Source organism: Salmo salar, chromosome ssa05 (genome assembly GCF_905237065.1).
Source record: "Salmo salar chromosome ssa05, Ssal_v3.1, whole genome shotgun sequence".
Taxonomy (NCBI): Eukaryota; Metazoa; Chordata; class Actinopteri; order Salmoniformes; family Salmonidae; genus Salmo; species Salmo salar.
The window spans coordinates 31117762-31137879 of record NC_059446.1 but is presented as its reverse complement, the minus strand read 5'-3'; positions in this window follow the sequence as shown (position 1 = coordinate 31137879).

Sequence of the window (20118 nt, the reverse complement as noted above, 5' to 3'; positions counted from 1 at the left end):
TTATCCTATAGATCTAATATTGTTTTAAAGTCATTTTTGAGACTAAATTAATTTGAGTGAATTAAAAGTTGATCTTCTAATACTTAAAGCTAATCCAATGTAGTAACCATTGATAGCATTGGTTGGCTTTGCCTGAGGTACTAAGTAGCTATCTTTCCTTCTACTACACAAAGTGGCACTGGTAACAAATGCCTGCCCTGTGCAGTAAGGCAAGTATGGGGAAGCTACAATGTACATGGTTAAAAGTGTCATTCTGCATTTGACCGGCTTGGATTTTCCCTTCCTGCTATGATTACTGGAAAGATCACAGGATCCTCTCTTCAGAGATTATTCCTGGAATTATGAGAGGATTTTCTCCTCTATAATGATTACCACTAGTACAATTACCACTTCAACATGCTTCTCCAGACACTGTGTTAATGGTATCAAGGAGCAAGCTAAAAACAAGCATATTTTTTCCCCCTACATTCTGAATGGGAGGTAGTCAATTGGTAGTCCAATTGAAATTCATTTGTCCTATAATCCCAGAGTGTTTGTGTCAAGTATACAATTTGATCAAACTATGCAAAGTAAATATGAAAAAACCCTGTGGTCTCCTTATGACTTTGATTCAACTGTCCCTCAGCACCCTGTTGCCATTGTCAGATCTTGTCAGGACAGGCCAGGACATACTTGACATTGTTTTGCACCTTAACCTTCCTTTGTTGAGGTTCTTAAGGAAGTGACCTGGAACAATTGGCTTAAAATCAAGAAGACTTAACTTAGAAACTTTTGTAAGTGCTTTGTAAAAGCTCCGGAGAGAAAAGGTCTTAAGTCATTAATTCTGTCCTGTATCACCACTGATCCCTGTTTAAAAGATAAAAAGGATGTTCCTTTGCTCTTTTCCATATACCATGTGGACGTTGTTAACCCTAATACTGCTGGGTAAACCCTAATACTTTTTTTCTACATTGTGTATCACTTGCATTTAAAACGTTTCAATTTTCACTATAATTCTGTTCCATAATAATACCATCACAGTAGGGTTGAATGGCGGGAACCTGGTTACCGAGATTTACCCGGATTTACCACCCAAAACCACTCCCTTTCCCCGGGATAAATAACTGCGAGAAACCAGTAAATGATTATATATTATTTCTATGAACAGCATGGCGTGAAATGGAACTGTTAAATTAAATGCCATGTGTAAATCTGTCTTCTCTATGGCCTCTGCATGATGAAGCAACGCTCAGGGTGGGGACAGACCATCTCATTTCACAATCCATGTAGACCTATCATCTCATCATGGTAACTTTTTTTATTTTGACAGGTAAGCCTACATTTCCTGCAGCATAGCCTATACTTCAGTAATTTAAAGACCGAATGTGCGTCTAATTTACCCATCTCCATCTGGCTTTCGGGGGGCACTTCGTTTTTTGAAATTGTAAAGACTTTTTTTATTGCTGCTGCAGAGAGTTAAAACAGCCTATCACTCAAATATCATTGCTTTAAATCAGTGCACACGCGACCACTTTCTCTGTCTCGCTCTCTCTCTCGCAGTCTCGCTCTCTCTTTCGCAGTCTCGCTCTCTCTCACAGTCTCACTTTCTCTCTCTCACAGTCTCGCTCTCTCTCTCTCTCGCAGTCTCTCTCTCTTGCAGTCTCTCTCTCAGTCTCTATCTCGCAGTCTCTATCTCGCAGTCTCGCTCTCTCTCACAGTCTCGCTCTCTCTCACAGTCTCGCTCTCAGTCTCTCGCAGTCTCGCTCGCTCTCTCTCACGGTCTCTCTCTCACAGTCTCTCTCTCTCTCTCTCTCTCTCTCTCTCTCACAGTCTCTCTCTCTCTCGCAGTCTCTCTCCAACTCCCTCTCCAACTCTCTCTCCAACTGCATCCAAAATAGATCATCCTAGATTGATGTATATAGCCCTATACAATGCATTCGGAAAGTATTCAGACCCCTTGACTTTTTCCACATTTTGTTATGTTACAGCCTCATTTTCACTCAATACCACACACAATATCCCATAATAACAAAGCAAAAACAGTTTTTTTGAAATAGTTGCACATTTATAAAAAACTAAAACTGAAATATCACATTTACATAACTATTCATACCCTTTACTCAATACTTTGTTGAAGCACCTTTGGCAGCGATTACAGACTCAAGTCTTCTTGGGTATGACTCTAGAAGCTTGGCCCACCTGTATTTGGGGAATTTCTCCCATTCTTCTCTACAGATCCTCTCAAGCTCTGTCAGGTTGGATGGAGAGCGTTGTTGCACAGCTATTTTCAGGTCTCTCCAGAGATGTTAGATCGGGTTCAAGTCCATGCTCTGGCTGGGCCACTCAAGGCTGGCTGGGCCACTCAAGGACATTCAGAGTCCTAAGATGAACCTTAGCCCCAGTTTGAGGTCCTGAGCGCCATTCATCTTCCCCTCGATCCTGACTAATCTCCTTGCCACTGAAAAACATCACCACAGCATGATGCTGCCACCACCATGCTTCACCGTAGGGATGGTGGCAGGTTTCCTCCAGGCGTGACTCTTGGCATTCAGGCCAGGGAATAATGTTTGTCATGATCTGAGTCCTTTAGGTGAATTTTGGCAAACTCCAAGCGGGCTGTCATGTGCCTTTTCCTGAGGAGTGGCTTCCGTCTGGCCACTCTACCATAAAGGCCTGATTGGTTGAGTGCAGAAGAGATGGTTGATTTTCTGGAAGGTTCTCCCATCTCCACAGAGGAACTCTACAGCTCTGTCAGAGTGATCATGGGGTTCTTGGTCACCTCCCTGGTAAGATGTTGGGACTGCTTTATGTAGGCCGTTTGTGGGCACCATTTGTGACTGTTATAGTGCAATTAATGTATTGTTTAGTGTTGTGTTGTGTAGTGGCTTTGCTGGCATGAATCCCACTTTTTTTGGGGGGGGGCACCAAGATATACATGCTAAAATCGGCACTGCTTATTATATTTCAAAATGAAAATCAAATTTGCTAGCCTATATCATGGTTTATCATGGTTTGAGCAATGTGTGCAATTCCAGTCCATATAATACAGTACCATAATACAGTTCACACTCAAAAGATTAGGCTACTGGAGCTAGTTTCATTTATTTACTCAAGAGAGCATATAGCTAGCTACATCTATGGGCTTTCATGTTTTTCTGTCATGCATAATGTGCAGTAGCCTATATCATATATTTATTGGATAACGGCACAATCATTTGGGCTTTTTTGGGCTTGGGCTCATTAAATGTTAATGTAGGGCTCCTAAAATGATATTAACATATGGCTCATCAGGCTCAGATAGCATCAGGTTCGAATTTTCATGTTGATCAGAGCTCTAATCAAATCCAGACATTTATATGCTTCATAATGCTTTTTAATGACACTTCCGGTTTTGACGGAAAATACCGGGTTACCCTGGAGAAAAGTTATTTATTCTCGGGATGGAACATTTGTAAAATTCCCGGGAAAATATTACACCCTACATCAGTTTATAAGAGTATCAAACAAATGTAATAAATATAAAGACAAAACACTGCTCTCTACGAACGTTGAGCGGGGGTGGTGGGAATAGGGAGGGGTCACACCGGTGCTTTGGAGTACACAATGCCAAGTATAGGTAAGCCTCTCCCTTTTAGGCATCAGTTCACAGTAGGCCTGGCGCTGGCCTATGAAATGTGCTAGCCAAGAGGTGAGGGGACAGCTAGCGCATATCAAGGTCGAAGAAGATCAATGACGTAATACAGTGATATATGGGTCTTCTAAAATCAGCTTAATGATATCAACGGCATAGACTTATATTTGTGGTTCATATGTGTTTAAAAAGCCACAGCACAGTAGAATTAACCCCCGGATGTTGCTAGCTAACCACGTGAATGACTAAGGGGCAACGTCATAGGAGTATGTAACCTCTCAGAGAGGGGTTAACAAGAAATGATTATGGTCATTACTTTGAGAGCAGCCTCCCCTTGAAAACTCTACATTATATTCATGAATGTAAAAAGCATAACCTAAAGGCAACCTTATCTTTAGCGCAGAGTGAGGGAGCATGGTCTTAAAGCCAATTTATGCTTGCTCCGTAAATGCGATCCAGAGGCTCCGTACGGAGGGGTTGACACAATTGTGGCGCCTCGGGAGGCTTGCAGAAGCCAAATTGAGGTCCGTACTGCATCGTCGTGCACCTCACAAAGTTTGTAACAATGTGTAGGGCACCGTATAGCTCCGCATTGACATGATTGATTGACGTTAGGTGGAGGCGGGAGGTCCTGTATAAACACAAACTCACTTCCTTCACAACTGCTCTGCTCAACAACTCCGCACTGCGAAGCGCTAGAAGTATGAAATGACCTGACTTTTGCAGAGGCCGTATCACCGTTAATGCTGTACGGCCAATGCAAAGGTCAGATTGACCATGCAGCGCTTTTTAAGGTTATAGGCATGTCTGCTTTTACATAAGGAGTGCAACATTTATAGTCACCAGTATTTAGGTCCAAACTGGACTCATATTCAATGTTCAGGGTTTCTAGGAAACCTACTTTATGGCTGATAAATACAACAATTTTACAAATAGCTATGTTGACAAACCCAACTAGCTAATCATTGAAATAATATCCTCTTTGATCGTTTTTCCGAGATTAAATTACATAATCTTTCCTGTCAAATGACATTGTAATAGTTACATAATGAGAAGTGTTTTGAAAGAGACCGTCAGTCATAATCAGGAAGAGGAAATTAATGTGTATCCTACTATATATTCCAAGTCAATCCTTGCTCTAAATATTCCAGTTCAATTTGTAAAAGGAATAAAAGAATAAAGTCCTTGTGAACGGTCTTGTTGCTGTTTAAATAAATCAGAATTTACAAGCTTGACATGGAGCTTGTGTTCTTCAATGGGCTGAATAGGTTGGTTTTTCTTCATTCATTGGCATCTTTTAAATGTGCCCCAGTCTTAGTTGTGCTGTCCCCAACTTCATGACTGCCACCCACCATGGGATCTGTAGCCTGCTACTCTGATCTTCCTCCTCTAAAGCTCTCTCTTCTTCCCTTTATTTGTAGTCGGCCCCGTAAACAAACCCCACAGCAAAAGAATGGGTCATATAAATGAACTAGTAGTCTTTTTATATCCGTTTACTGTTAGTGTTAGCAGGCCCTTTATGATTCCACTGGCTCCAGTGACGGCTGGAATACAGGGCAGGGGAGAACAGCCCGTCTCCTCCACAGCCATTTAACGTCTCATAACCTTGAAGCCTTTATTTTAACGGCCAGTAAATTGTGTCTGGGAGTAAACTCCTTTACGGAGCCCTCTCTGTAATGAGCCTCATTCAGACGACTTCAAATATTCAAGGGTGTTTGAGCACGTTTTTCGAAAACAGTTCTAACACACTTTTTTTCGCGTTCATTTACCAAAACCTTGTGTTAGGAATGGAGGTAGTTAGTGCCTAGGTGCAGGGGTAGACACTTCAAACAGACGTTTGGGTCTGTTGAAAATGGTGCCAAATAGTACATGCATTATAGATCACAAACAGTTTGATAGAAAGTACTGACATCCCGCGCTAAGCTAAGACCATATGATGTGGGGGAAAAGGTGCTACTTAAAAAGGAAAGCAGTTATTTATCTGGGCTGATCATTAGCCCGGCTCATACTCCCTGCGTTTCTTCCCCTTCAACTCTTCATCATCCCCTTTAACTGCCACATCAAAAGGTCTGTCTCATCCTCTTGCCCCCGTCACTTTGAAACCAGGCTGAGTGTGTGTCCCTCCCAGTGCCTTCATGTCAGCATGACCACTTCTCATTCAACAGTGTCTCCTCTCCCCTGTCACGGCATAGTTAAACCTGGCTTATACGCCTCTTCTTTATCCCTCTGATGGCTTTAGCCAGTCAAAGCTGACCAGGGCAGGGGGGGGGAGACCAGAGGTGGGATCAGCCAGTTCAATTTCAGTTCAGGAAGTGTATCTCCAAGATGAGGAGCAAAAAAAAAGTCCTTATTGGATTTAGGTCCCAAATGGCCCTTTTCGAATCTTGAATTGAAATTTCAGCTAATTCTCCTAAATTAACTTGGAAATGACCTCCGACTTAGTGTTGAACCCTGAATCACTCCGACTTTGCAGCGGAAGCTGGTGGGCAATAAAACAGGAATCCCTGAGTGCACTGTGCAAGCTGACTCGCTCGGTTGCTCACGGCTACCTTAAACTGTACTAACATGCCTCTAATGTTTAACTAGCATGTGGCAATATTGCAGCAGAAAGGGGGAGATGGGGGAGTTGTTCATTAAAAGCTCCAAATTGATTATTTCCTTCCCAGTGTTTACTTGTCATACAGGCCTTTCGGGTTTACTTCCGAACCTGAGCTAACACAATGACCTTATCTCACATGGAAGCCGATTGTGCAACCATTGCCCTCCAGTTATCACTGTACCATAGCCAAAGTTAATAGCGTTTCCGCTTTTTCCTGGAATCTGTGGCTGCTAGGCGTTTCTCAGATGTCAGTTTGCGAAATAAAATATTTACTTAATGGAGCACAGAATAGCTATAAGAAAACAATTAACTTTTGCAATGACTACGTTGCAAAATGAAACGTTTTATGAAATGACATTTGAAAGCATGCTACAGGCTAACTTGATGTACTGTTATTTGAGTTCCTTCCATACCTGACATTATTATGAATATCCTACACAAAATTAGGATCTGTATATTGAATGTCTGATAAACATGGTCTCACTCAAAATAATGGCCAAAAATGGTGGATTACAACTATAAAACTGTCACTGACTCGAAATACTAGTATACATGAATAAGGAAATCAGATGGATGTTAGAATGGAGAGACCTTTTGTATATTGCACCATACATTATGGTGGATATCAAAGCAAACAAACACCTTTTGCGCCAGTTATTCAGCCATGTTAAATCACAGATGGAACCCACCCACGAGCAGCAATTCCACTGCTGGTGTTCATTTGATTAATGTGTGTGTGTGTGTGTGTGTGTGTGTGTGTGTGTGTGTGTGTGTGTGTGTGTGTGTGTGTGTGTGTGTGTGTGTGTGTGTGTGTGTGTGTGTGTGACAACTACTGAATAGGCTAGCTTCTTACATCTAGGCGTTCCGCTAGCGGAACCCCGTTCCGCCAGCGGAACCCCTAGCTAACAGCCAATGTGTGTGTGTATCAGTGTAATCATTTTAGATTCCCATCTGAGGAGTTGTTCCTGGCAGACCCATAAGCATTGTGTGTCAACGTGCAAAGGCATTCATAGGTGGTGACATCATTCAGGTACATTATAGTGTTTCACCTTTGACAAAGGTTGATTTAATATCTGTCAACTTATGTTTCGGGGGAGATTTCATTTTGGGGGAGGAAATTCTACACTGCAACGGCTAACAATGGATCACAGCTTAAATACTTTGGTAGTCAAAGACGTAGTGAGCTTATGTGGGTTACTGAGGATCCATCTTCTCTTGGTTAAAGTTACTGTTTAGGTTAGGAGCCAGGTAGACCGTTATGTCTGATAGTATAAAACAGATTACAGCGTGTACAGCACTAAATTACAGCATGTTTCTACTAATGCCAGTAATAGTAATATACTGCGCTACTACCATACCATGCATAGTTATTCTTTCATATTTCTGAATAGTTTCCTCATTAAGTTTCAAGTTTTATTAGTCGTATGTACGGGAAAAACATGGTATACACCTCTCAACTAAATGATTACTTGTAGGTTCCTTCTGGACAATGCAGCAACAATAAGAAATAATCAAAGATAAGAATACGAACATAAAGTAAATGGCTCAGTAGAATAGAATAAACATTTTAGCATAATACAGGAAGGCACAATTTATAGTCCATTATTTACACGTTTTAATGTAGTAGTTCGATAATGGGGTAATTGTAAGGTCAACATTACATGGTTTGATTTGTCATCATGAGTACATGTGTCTGTATTCAATTTGTCCATGGGATGAGAACAATAACCGCTTTAAAGTCTTTATATAAACTTTCAACACATACTTCCCAAGGCTCCACTGAGTAACACTAGTGCCAAGCAATGCTGACTCAACTTCATTGGACATGAATGCAGTTTTGTAAGCGAGTGTGAGAACGAAGTCAGTGGTTTGCGTGACTATATTCTCAACTCATGAGAAACCATGACTCCAAGCTACAGAAAAAGGAAAATGTGCAAGGTTATAGTGCTCACACAGGAAGTACGATCATTTATTTGTCAGTCATTAAAACATCCGATGAACAAATTCTCTAGGAGATGACAATGGCTGTCTGCATATGACTCACCTTTTAATGCTGTTGTGACTAACAATCTGAAACTGACATCTAAATGATTAGTAGCTGACAAGAACTTAAACCATTCATATTTGTCACACGTTGATCGAAAGTAAATTGTCAGCACTTCGCACATCTTGAGTGCAAATGCAAACCATCGGATAAATTGAATCCCCTACGAAAGTAGTAATAACTATCTCCTGTAGTGGTGTTTCATGTGTCCATATGATGTAAACCACAAGCTGCCATTAATGCCATTTCATGGCAGATACAAAGTCGGGGGACTTGAAAGAGTCTCATTATTCAATATTTACACACGGAGCTTTGTAGAGCACTCAACAGAAGCTTTTTATTTAAACTTGGAATGCATCGAAAAGGTTCCCCCCCATGCCTCTCATCTTGTGGGAACCAATGTAATAATTAATCTCTCGCCATCGGTTATCACTTTTGTACTGACGGGAAGTTCTTTTGATCGGAGCTGAAAGGCCATTGTCGACATTAACACATTTTCAGGCCTAATCATTGACTGTACTGTACTGCATCATAGACTGTTCTCTCACCACAATGTAACATTTTCAGATAGGGCATATGTTCCTGTACAACAACATATTTTTGTTCACCCACATTGCTAAAGTGCCTTTAGCTTGGTTAGCTTCTTTGTCGTAAAAGGTGTCTCTTCTAAACAGTCCAGGCCAGATAAAACATCTATTCACTTCCTTTAAGAAAGTCTCCAATACTGACTAGACCCATTAGGTGGTTTCCTGTCCATAAAACCTGTTTGCAGCCAACTCTCTAACAAACATTACAAATAATGAGTGCTCTCAAAGCTATAAATGCGCTCAAGATATTCCTTCATGCTGGGTGCACATCCTGTGAAAAGTGTATGTCTGGGCCTACATTTTCATTAGCACAATAGTTTCTGGCAGCACAGCACCAATATAATAACACGGAAAAGGGCGACGTTAAACTGTCAGACAGGCTGAAATAGATGGGCCGGGCCGAGGGGGCTCAAAAACTGTGTAAATCAATTTGAGCGAGGCTGGAACAGCGAGACGCCAAAGGAGTCCGGACTGCAGTGGCTGCTTAACTTGGGGGAGTGTTTGCTTGGGTTTCCTCTGCTGCAGTACTGGGGTTATAGGGGTCCGGAGAGCTGCCCCCTGGATCCTCTTCTGGCTCCAGTGGGGCTCTGTGGCTTGATTAATGGCCACTGGACCGGAGGTGTCCAATGATATCCTGGACTGATAAGGGGAACACTGGGAGGGGGGGTCATAACTAACAGCCTCCTCAGGCACTCCAAGCAGCCAATTAAGCACGTCTTAAAAACTGGGAGAGGTGACAACTGGTCTGGTTGCTCAGGTTGTGGGACAGAGTGTGACAGTGGTGTTCAGGGGAAATATGGACACCCAAAACTGCTACTTATCTATGGTTGGTAGTAGTATAATACAGAGTTTAACGATTGCTAGGGTAATATAAGTTTAGTGTTTAGTGGTGTAGGGAAGGGAAGGGAAAGGGAAAGGGGATACCTAGTCAGTTGCACAACTGAATGTATTCAACTGAAACGTGTCTTCCACATTTAACCCAACCCCTCTGAATCAGTAGTAGTAGTTCTGCTGGTGTTTAGATCTGTCTGGAGAGTGTATAATTGATTTACTAGTAAGTAGATGCCTTCTCTGTGTCAAGGCCTATATGCCTATAAACATGGCTGTCTATCCACAAGCTCGTTCTGGTGGGATAAAGTGGATCTCTAGGTATTATAGTCGTATGTACGGGATACACATTGTATACAGCAGGGATCCTCAACTGGCGGCCCGCAGGCCGAATTTGGTTCATGTTTTTTTTTATATAGCCCCACAAGTTTCCTGAGAAAATAAAATAGTGATCCTAAAATAATGATTTCCTATTTTTTTCTTTGTCTTTTGTCTATCAATGAAAAGAAAATAACAGCTCAGTGATTTAAAAATGTTGAAATCTGTTCCCAAAGATTCCCACGCATAACAGAGAGATGTGATCATATACAAATGTAAACAAGGTTTGAAATGATTCTGTTTGAGTCAAATGTTTTATCTGTTTGAGCTTATTGTGGTCAATTTGCAGTCCACAAACTAGTTGTAATTATGTTCCAGCCTGACAACCATTCGCTCAAGAAATAAATAAAAAATATCTGCCCTCGGCTGAATCTGGTTGATGATCCCTGGTATGCGCCGTCCAACGAAATGCTTACTTGTCTGGAGGGGGAAAAGGGGTATGATCATTGTTGTATTAACTAATCAATTTGTTTATCTCTGTGGTTTCCTTGTTTGCAGAGCCAAGACATCACCAGTGAAGCACACCCCAAACAATCCACCACTGTCCCATCCTCCCCCTTGCTGAGATGGTTTGTTCCCAGTCGCACAGAAGGAACAGAGGGAAGAACAAAGGGGGGACAAGGAAGAGGGGGGCTTTTTCTCAGTTGGGGTATTTTTCTCAGACTAGAACACGAGCTTATCTCAGCAAGTTCTCCATTTTTTTACTTGATGGCCGCTGATAAGGTGATCAAAGAGAGGAACCCCTGGAGGGGCTTAGGCCACAGCGGTATGGCCAGAGAATTGCTTCCTGGTGATTTGTAAGCAGGAAGAGACTTTTGACATGAAAGACAGATTAAACAGCAGCATAACCACAATAAACCAGCTGTAAAATGCTTCTTGCTGCAGTTGAATTGATTTAGGGTCGCTCCAAAACTATTTTTCTCTCCATTAATGGCGGGTGTCAGACATTTCCTACTGTGGCATTTATACAGTCACACTGCACAAAAGGGTATTTTAGTACTAGGTGGGGACATGGGCATGACATTGCTTTGTACTGGGAATTGTGAAATCAGACAGCTTCCATTACTTTCACTCAAGTAATATTTAAGTCTGGTTATGTTCTTGCCTCAGATATAATATTTTCCCATAAAGGAATTTGGTCTAAAATTTGAATTGAATGGATGTACAAGCCGGTTAAAAGGTCATTATGGATTCAATGTAATACCATTATGGAATGTTCAAATACAAAGATGTCATTGAATTTATGTAATGGCAGGAAATAATGCTAAACTCATGATCATATACCATTTATAGGTCCTACAAGCTATGGGCCCCAAAACATCTAACAGCGAACAATACTAACCAATATTTATGTTTTATTGTCACACACCAAATAGGTGCAGTGAAATGTGCTCTTTTACAGGGTCAGCCATAGTAGTACGGCGCCTCTGGAGCAAATTAGGGTTAAGTGCCTTGATCAAGGGCACGTCGACAGATTTTCACCTTGTCGGCTTGGGTATTCATACCGGTGACCTTTCAGTTACTGGCCCAACGCCCTAACCTCCATGGTGGCTGGCTTTTACACAATAGCACATTACATACAGAGGCAATCAAGAGGCAGTCAAATATTGACTGTAGTAATAACTGATTTAAAATCTCCAACTTGACAGTAAAAAAACAGTATCAACATTTTAGTGACAAGTTACGTTTTCCTGTCTTTTTGGATTGTATTTATTACAAATATAATTTCTGTGTGCATAGTAACCCCCTTTAAGATTTCATAGACGGAGAGTAAACAGTACAGCACTTTGTTGGAAATTCATCACTTTTAGCACCCTTGTTTTTTAAGTTTAGCTGGTTAGTTTCATCCCCAGCTTGTGACACACGTGGCATGTTAGTGTATTATGTGACAGAGATTTAGGTTGAGATTTAGGTTGATGTCTAAGCCACTGACCATCTTCAAAAGCACTGTCAGGAAAAAAGCTCCCAGATAAACTTATTCACAAAGGAATGTGGCTGTTACCCATCACAGCTGGAATGAGGGGTCACATATCAGGGGAATGGTAAATATTTAACATTGAATTTCCTCGCTGTAAGGTAGACCGGTCACGGAGTGCGGCTAGGTGGTGCTTCATATAGAGCGAGAAACAGCCAGGCAGACATTGAGATGGGTGTTGACTCACTGGGGAGAAGGGATATAAATTGGAGTGAGCTTCTTAAAATATTTATGAAAAGCCCTCCTCCCTGGCTGGTCTACGGGCGACACTGTCAAGGTTGTTGGTATGTTTAATAAGCAAGGTATTCACTGCTGTTGACACTACATTGTCAATATACTAACTAAAACTAGCCTTATCTGTCATCCACGGGTATTTTCCAGTTGAACATGGTTCAAAGTAGGATCTTCCATTAACAGGTTGTGATTGTTAGCATGATTCAGAAATCACCTGATATAACCCTAACACAATATGCTACACTAATAGACTAATACAGCCATTGGTAAAGAAGAAACTCAGACGATATATGATTAGAATTCCTCATCAAAATGAATCAAAAGTCGAACAACTAAAACACCACTAACGCAACATATCTTTGGAATGAAAACTCTGCAGCTTGGCACCCAATGCTTACATATCCACTTCAAGCATATTATCTGGCGTTGTCTGACTTTATGAAGAGACTATTGTGCTCTAACCTAGTTTCCAAACAGATGAATCATCGTCTGTTATGGCTAGATCTGAAGTGTACACAGCTCTGGGAGACGGTCAAATGACAGACTTGTCCATTGCCTTGTTTAGACAAAAGGAAAACTAAGAACCAAGCCCAGAGGCTTCAAGAGAAGTACTGGAACCTGACAAGGTGTTATAGTCATTTGGCATGGCTTCTTTTAATATCAGGTGTTGTGATGGTTGAGGATATTAATGTCAATGAGTCTGTTGCTAACAATATACGTTCTAGTATAGCCGGTCTTAATACTGACCACTCATTAACCAATAGCAAACCTAATTCTGCCACAAACACTTATTTGAGGCAGAATTATATATACACTACCGTTCAAAAGTTTTGGGTCACTTAGAAACTTCCTTGTTTTTTAAAGAAAAGCACATTTCTTATCCATTAAAATACTGTCAACAGTGAAGAGGCGACTCCGGGATTGAGACTGGTGTTTTGCGGGTATTATTTAATGACGCTGCCAGTTGAAGTCTTGTGAGGTATCTGGTTCTCAAACTAGACACTCTAATGTACTTGTCCTCTTGCTCAGATGTGCACCGGGGTCTCCCATTTCTCTTTCTATTCTGGTTAGAGACAGTTTGCGCTGTTCTGTGAAGGGAGTAGTACACAGCGTTGTACAAGATCTTCAGTTTATTGGCAATTTCTCGCATGGAATAGCCTTCATTTTTCAGAACAAGAATAGACTGATTCGGAAAGAAAGTACTTTGTTTCTGGCCATTTTGAGCCTGTAATCGAACCCACAACTGCTGATGCTCCAGATATTCAACAAGTCTGAAGAAGGCCAGTTTTATTGCTTCTTCAATTAGGACAAGAGTTTTCACCTGTGCTAACATAATTGCAAAAGGGTTTTCTAATGATCAATCCGCCTTTGAAAATGATCACCTTGGATTTGCTAACACAACTTGCCATTTGAACACAGGAGTAATGGTTGGTGATAATGGGCCTCTGTACGCCTAAGTAGATATTCCAGAAAAAAATCTGCCGTTTCTAGCAACAATAGTCATTTACAACATTAACAATGTCTACAATGTCGACACTGATCAATTTGATGTTATTTTAATGGACAAAAAAAATGCTTTTCTTTCAAAAACAAGGATATTTCTAAGTGACCCCAAATTTTGGAACGGTAGTATGTACAGTTGAAGTTGGAAGTTTACATACACTGTATCACAATTCCAGTGGGTCAGAAGTTTACATACACTAAGTTGACTGTGCCTTTAAACAGCTTGGAAAATTCCAGAAAATTATGTCATGTCTTTAGAAGCTTCTGATAAGCTAATTGACATCATTTCAGTTAATTGGAGGTGTACCTGTGGATGTATTTCAAGGCCTACCTTAAAACTCAGTGCCTCTTTGCTTGACATCATGGGAATATCAAAAGAAATCAGCCAAGACCTCAGAAGAAAATGTAGACCACAAGTCTGGTTCATCGCCATAAAAAGCCAGACTACGGTTTGCAACTGCACATGGGGACAAATATCGTACTTTTTGGAGAAATGTCCTCTGGTCTGATGAAACAAAAATAGAATTGTTTGGCCATAATGACCATCGTTATGTTTGGAGGAAAAAGGGGGAGGCTTGCAAGCCGAAGAACACCATCCCAACCATGAAGCACGGGGATGGCAGCATGACAAAATAGATGGCATCATGACGAGGGAAAATGATGTGGATATATTGAAGCAACATCTCAAGACATCAGTCAAGAAGTTAACGCTTGGTCACAAATGGGTCTTCCAAATGGACAATGACCCCAAGTATACTTCCAAAGTTGTGTCAAAATAGCTTAAGGACAACAAAGTCAAGGTATTGAAGTGGCCATCACAAAGCCCTGACCTCAATCCTATAGAAAACTTGTGGGCAGAACTGAAAAAGTGTGTGCGAGCAAGGAGGCCTACAAACCTGACCTAGTTACACCATCTCTGTCAGGAGGAATGGGCCGAAATTCACCTAACTTATTGTGGGAAGCTTGTGGAAGGCAAGTTAAACAATTTAAAGGCAATGCTACCAAATACCAATTGAGTGTATGTGAACTTCTGACCCACTGGGAATGCGATGAAAGGAATAAAAGCTGAAATAAATCATTCTCTCTACTATTACTCTGATATTTCACATTCTTAAAATAAAGTGGTGATCCTAACTGTCCTAAGCCAGGGACTTTTTACTTGGATTAAATGTCAGGAATTGTGAAAAACTGAGTTTAAATGTATTTGGCTGAGGTGTATGTAAACTTCCGAATTCAACTGTATATATAACATAATTATATCATGCTTGTGTTACTGTAAGCTGGCAAGATTATTCTCTGTCCGCACTTACATAATGTTGAGTAGGTTTCATAAGAACATATTATATTAGTGCATGAAGGTTCCATTCCGAAATGATAGTGCTACACACGGTCTGCCATCTACCCGGTACAGTTGAAACTGGGATTCATCTGTGAAGAGCACACTTCTCCAACGTGCCAGTGGCCATCGAAGGTGAGCATTTGCCCACTGAAGTCAGTTACGATGGTGAAATGCAGTCAGGTGAATATTCCTGCAGTCAGCATGCCAATTGCATGGTCCTTCAAAACTGCACATTTTAGAGTGGCCTTTTATTTCCCCCAGCACAAGGTGCACCTGTGTAATGATAATGCTGTTTAATCAGCTTTTTGATATGCCACACCTGTCAGGTGGATGGATCATCTTGGCAAAGGAGAAATGCTCACTAACAGGGATGTAAACAAAACAAAACATTTTAGAGAAATAAACTTTTTGTGCGTATGGAACATTTCTGGGATCTTTTATTTCAGCTCATGAAACATGGAACCAACACTTTACATGTTGCATTTATATTTTTCTTCAGTATAAATTAAAATGCATTACAGTCTTGAACAGGACAGGAAATTAAACAGTCATGTCAGGGCAAGGATATAATGCATGTGTCTCCCAGAGCTTTCCTTTTAGGCTGCTGGGTTGACTCACTGAGTGACGCAGGAACTAGAATAGTTCCCCGCTTCCTGGAAGTCAGGTCAGGGAATAGCCTGAAATGACTAAGAAGGCCATCATCATCAGGTCAGGGGGTAGCCTGAAATGACTAAGGCAATCATCGTCGTGCCCTAGTCATGGAAACACTGAATACACAGACGGATCATTTACCCTGAAGTCTGCGACGCTTGCCAAACGTGAGACATCTGGACTTCATTTTCAAATAAATCTTATTTAAAAATTGTGGTAAATTATTTTGGTGCTGGATGTGCATGGCTGAGCCTTTCTTTAAATGTTTATTGAACATCAGAATCCATATTTTATAAAAGGTTAAAGTAAGTGTAATACCACTGCTAACAATGGTGGCAGGTGTTTTGAAACACCAATGTTTCGACAATTTACATCATGAGACATTAAAGGAAGAAAACGAAGGAAAATATTGTTCTGATATACATGTTTAATAATGTACACATGTGTTCTTAAATAAAAGTACCTGTTTAAAACCACTAAAAAGAGTTGATATCAGCTGGGACCATTCTAGCCAATGAGAGGGCAGATACACATGTGAACAGCAGGCACTTCCAAGTTGTTTTTCTCAAAGTTGCCCAAGTGCCCCGTGCACCAACTTATAAATAAGTAAACAATTGAAACAGCCTAAACATTACAAAACTTCTATTTCGATCAAACCAGCCTCACGTAATTCGACATGCTCTCATAAACCTACTTCCAAAAATGGCCTTATCTCACATGGATAGATTTTGGGAGAAGTAAATCCTCTCTTCACCTCTTCTGATCTGATCCCTCACTTGAGTAACATTTCACAATTCCATAGTCTGAACAAGAGATGCTACAAACAGACTATTATCCCAAATGAGTACTTTTATAACACAGTTTGACATCTCGCATATGCATAATATTGATCTGATTAATTAAATAATACTATTTCCCATTACAGAAAGCTCGAAGCAATCCTAAGAAAAAGTACACAGCTTATTCCTTGGCAAACTTCGTAAGATTCTGTGTTTCATATCTTTAGATATACACCATTTAATTAGATGCAACCCAGATGGGGGAGCATTCCGTCATAAATATCTTTGAGTCTTTTCAAGTGCACTCTTAAATTAAACTGATGCCACTAAGGACCGAAAGCCCATAAAACTGTGGTGAACTGGAGTTTCTCTCAAACACATGTGCAATCGCACATTAAGCATCCTGTTTATGTGGCCGTTGTTACTCTGGGATTGGCTGGGCATACTATCGGCATACTACGACAACAGCTGAGAATGGCACTGACTAGACATGCCGTTTCTATGACAAATACCCATAGAGCAACAGTAACATGTGTCTTCTGCCCCTGCGAGTCCCCCATACAAAGCTGTACAGTGTTAATGAATAGCAAAAGCACACTTTGGGCTCTAGGGGTTTTGCTGGAACACTCGGGGAAAAACAGATCCTGGTGACCTTTGGAGGCCATCTGAGATAATAAATCCATGACCCCGAGTTCCGGAGTGCTTTGGGCAAGGTCTGGGTAGCAAATTTCCCACTTCCACAATATCAGATGTTAACGATAATTCCTTTTAGCCATTGTGTAATGGCGAAGGAATGTCTTTTAGAGCCCCATCTAGGTCCCATGGAATCTGTTGAAAATGTGTGACAGCTGGCAGGCTCTATCCTGTGAATAAATAAGATTTGGATGCGGTTCAGACTTCAGAGTCGGGGAGGGATGAGTGTGTTATGGTGAGGCTCCTAACCCTCTCTCTACCTCGCTACCACCCAATCTCTCCGTCGCTCTCTCTCCCAGTTTCCCCCCCATGTCTCTCTCCCTCCCAGTCCCTCCCTTTCGTCTCTCCTCCCCATGTCTCTCTCCCCCTCGTGTTGCACTCTCTCTCTCTCCCCGCTCTCCCTCTCTCTTCCCCCCGTGTGTCCCTCTCTCTCTCTTCCCACCTGTGTCTCTCTGCCTCTCTCTTCCTCCCTGTGTCCCTATCTCTCTCTTCCCACCCGGTCTCTCTCTCTTCCCCTGTGTCTCTCTCCCTCTCTCTTCCCCCCTGTGTCCCTCTCTCTCTCTTCCCCTCATCTCTCTCGCTTCCTCCCGTCTCTCTCTCTGCCCCCGCCTCTATCTTTTCCCCCCGTCTCTCTCTCTCTCTCTCTTCCCCGTCTCTCTCTCGCTCTTCCCCCCGTGTCTCTCTCTTCCCCGTCTCTCTCTCTCTTCCCCCGTTTCTCTCTCTTCCCCCATGTCTCTCTCCCTCTCTCTTCCCCCCTGTGCCTCTCTCCCTCTCTCACTGTTCCCCCCCGTGTCCCTCTCTCTCTCTTCCCCATCTCCCTCTCTTCCCCCCGTGTCCGTCTCTCTTCACACCCGTCTCTCTCTCTCTGTCTCTCTCTCTCTTCCCCCCGTGTATCTCTCTCTTCCCCCTATGTCACTCTCTTTCTTCCCCCATGTCCCTCTCTCGCTTGCCCCCGTGTCCCTCTCTCTCTCTCTTCCCCCCGTATCCCTCTCTCTCTCTTCCCCCAGTATCTCCCCCATGTCTCTCTTCCCCCCGTGTCTCTCTCTCTCTCTTCCCCCTGTGTCTCTCTCTCTCTTCCCCGTGTCTCTCCCCCTCTCTCTTGCCCCCTTGTCCCTATCTCTCTCTTCCCTCCCGTCTCTCTCTCTTCCCCATGTGTCTCTCTCTCTCTTCGACCTGTGTCTCTCTCTCTCCATCTCTTCCCCCCATGCCTCTCTCTCTCTTCCCCCATGTCCGTCTCTCTCTTCCACAAAGTTTCTCTCTCTCTGTCTCCCTCTCTCTCGCTCTCTTCCCCTGTGTCCCTCTCTCTTCCCCCATTGTCTCTCTCTCTTCCCCCCATGTCCCTCTTTCTTTTCCCCCAATATCCCTCTCTCTCTTCCCCCCGTGTCCCTCTCTCTCTCTTCCCCAGTCTCTCCCCCCATGTCTCTCACTCTCTCTTCCCCGTCTCACCCCATCTCTCTCTCCCCTCCTTCTCTTTCTCCCCCGTGTCTCTTCCCCCCGTGTGTCTCTCTCTCTCCCCCCCGTCTCTCTCTCTTCCCCCCGTGTCACTCTCTCTTCCCCCCGTCTCTCTCTCTTCCCCCCGTGTCACTCTCCCTCTCTCTTCCCTCACAAGGCCCTCTCCCTCCCTTCCCCCGTCTCTCTCTTCCCCAAGTCTCTCTCTCATCCCTGTGTCTCTCTACCTCTATCTCTCCCCGTCTCTCTCTCCCCCTGTGTCTCTTCCCCCACGTGTCTCTCTCTCTCTCTTCCCCAATGTCTCTCTACCTCTCTCTTTCCCCTTTCTCTCTCTCCCCCTGGTGTCTCTTCACCCACGTGGGTCTCTCTCTATCTCTTCCCCCATGTCTCTCGACCTCTCTCTCTCCACCCCTGGTGTCTCTTCACCCCCGTGTGTCTCTCTCTCTCTTCCCCCATGCCTCTCTCTCTCCCCCTGGTGTCTCTTCACCCCCGTGTGTCTCTCTCTCCCCCGTGTCTCTCTCCCTCTCTCTTCCCCCGTGTGTCCTGCTCTCTCTCTTCCCCCATGTCTCTCTACCTCTCTCTCTCCCCTGTCTCTCTCTCTTCCCCTGTGTCTCTCTCTTCCCCCCGTGTCCCTCTCCCTCTCTTCCCCCTGTGTCCCTCTCCCTCTCTTACCCCCCGTGTCCCTCTCCCTCTCCCCCGTGTCCCTCTCCCCCGTGTCCCTATCCCTCTCCCTCGTCTCTCTCTCCCCCTCTCTCTTCCCGTGTCCCTCTCTCTTCCCCCCGTCTCTCTCTCTCTCTTCCCCCCTGGCCCCCTCTCTTCCCCCCAGTGTCTCTCTCCTTCTTCCCCGGCGTGACCCTATCCCTCTTCCCCACTGTGACCCTCTCCCTCTCTTCCCCCACGTGTCTCTCTCCTTCTCTTCCCACCCGTCTCTCCCCATCTCTCTCCCTCTCTCTCTTCCCCCCGTGTCCCTCCCCCGTCTCTCTCTCCCCCTCTCTCTACCCCCCGGGTTCCTCTCTCTCTCTTCCCCCATCTCTCTCTCTCCCTCTTACCCCGATTTGGTAAAGTGGTAAAAGAGGATGATAGCAATGCCAGCTAGGGGCGGCAGGTAGCCTAGTGGTTAGAGCGTTGGGCCAGTAACCGAAAGGTTGCTAGATCAAATCCTCTGAGCTTACAAGGTGTAGATCTGTCATTCTGCCCCTGAACAAGGCAGTTAACCCACTGTTCCTAGGATGTCATTGTAAATAAGAATTTGTTCTTAACTGACTTGTCTAGTTAAACAAAGGTAAAATATTAAAGAAATAATAAATGTTATGTGAGGTTCCATACAAATTCAACAGTCACAAGACAGGGATTTCAAATAGGGAATTGTAGGCTACTGTTCAGATGGGTTAAATGGAAACTGAAAACTCACATAGCCTTAATTAACTTCTTTGAGCTAGGGGGCAGTAT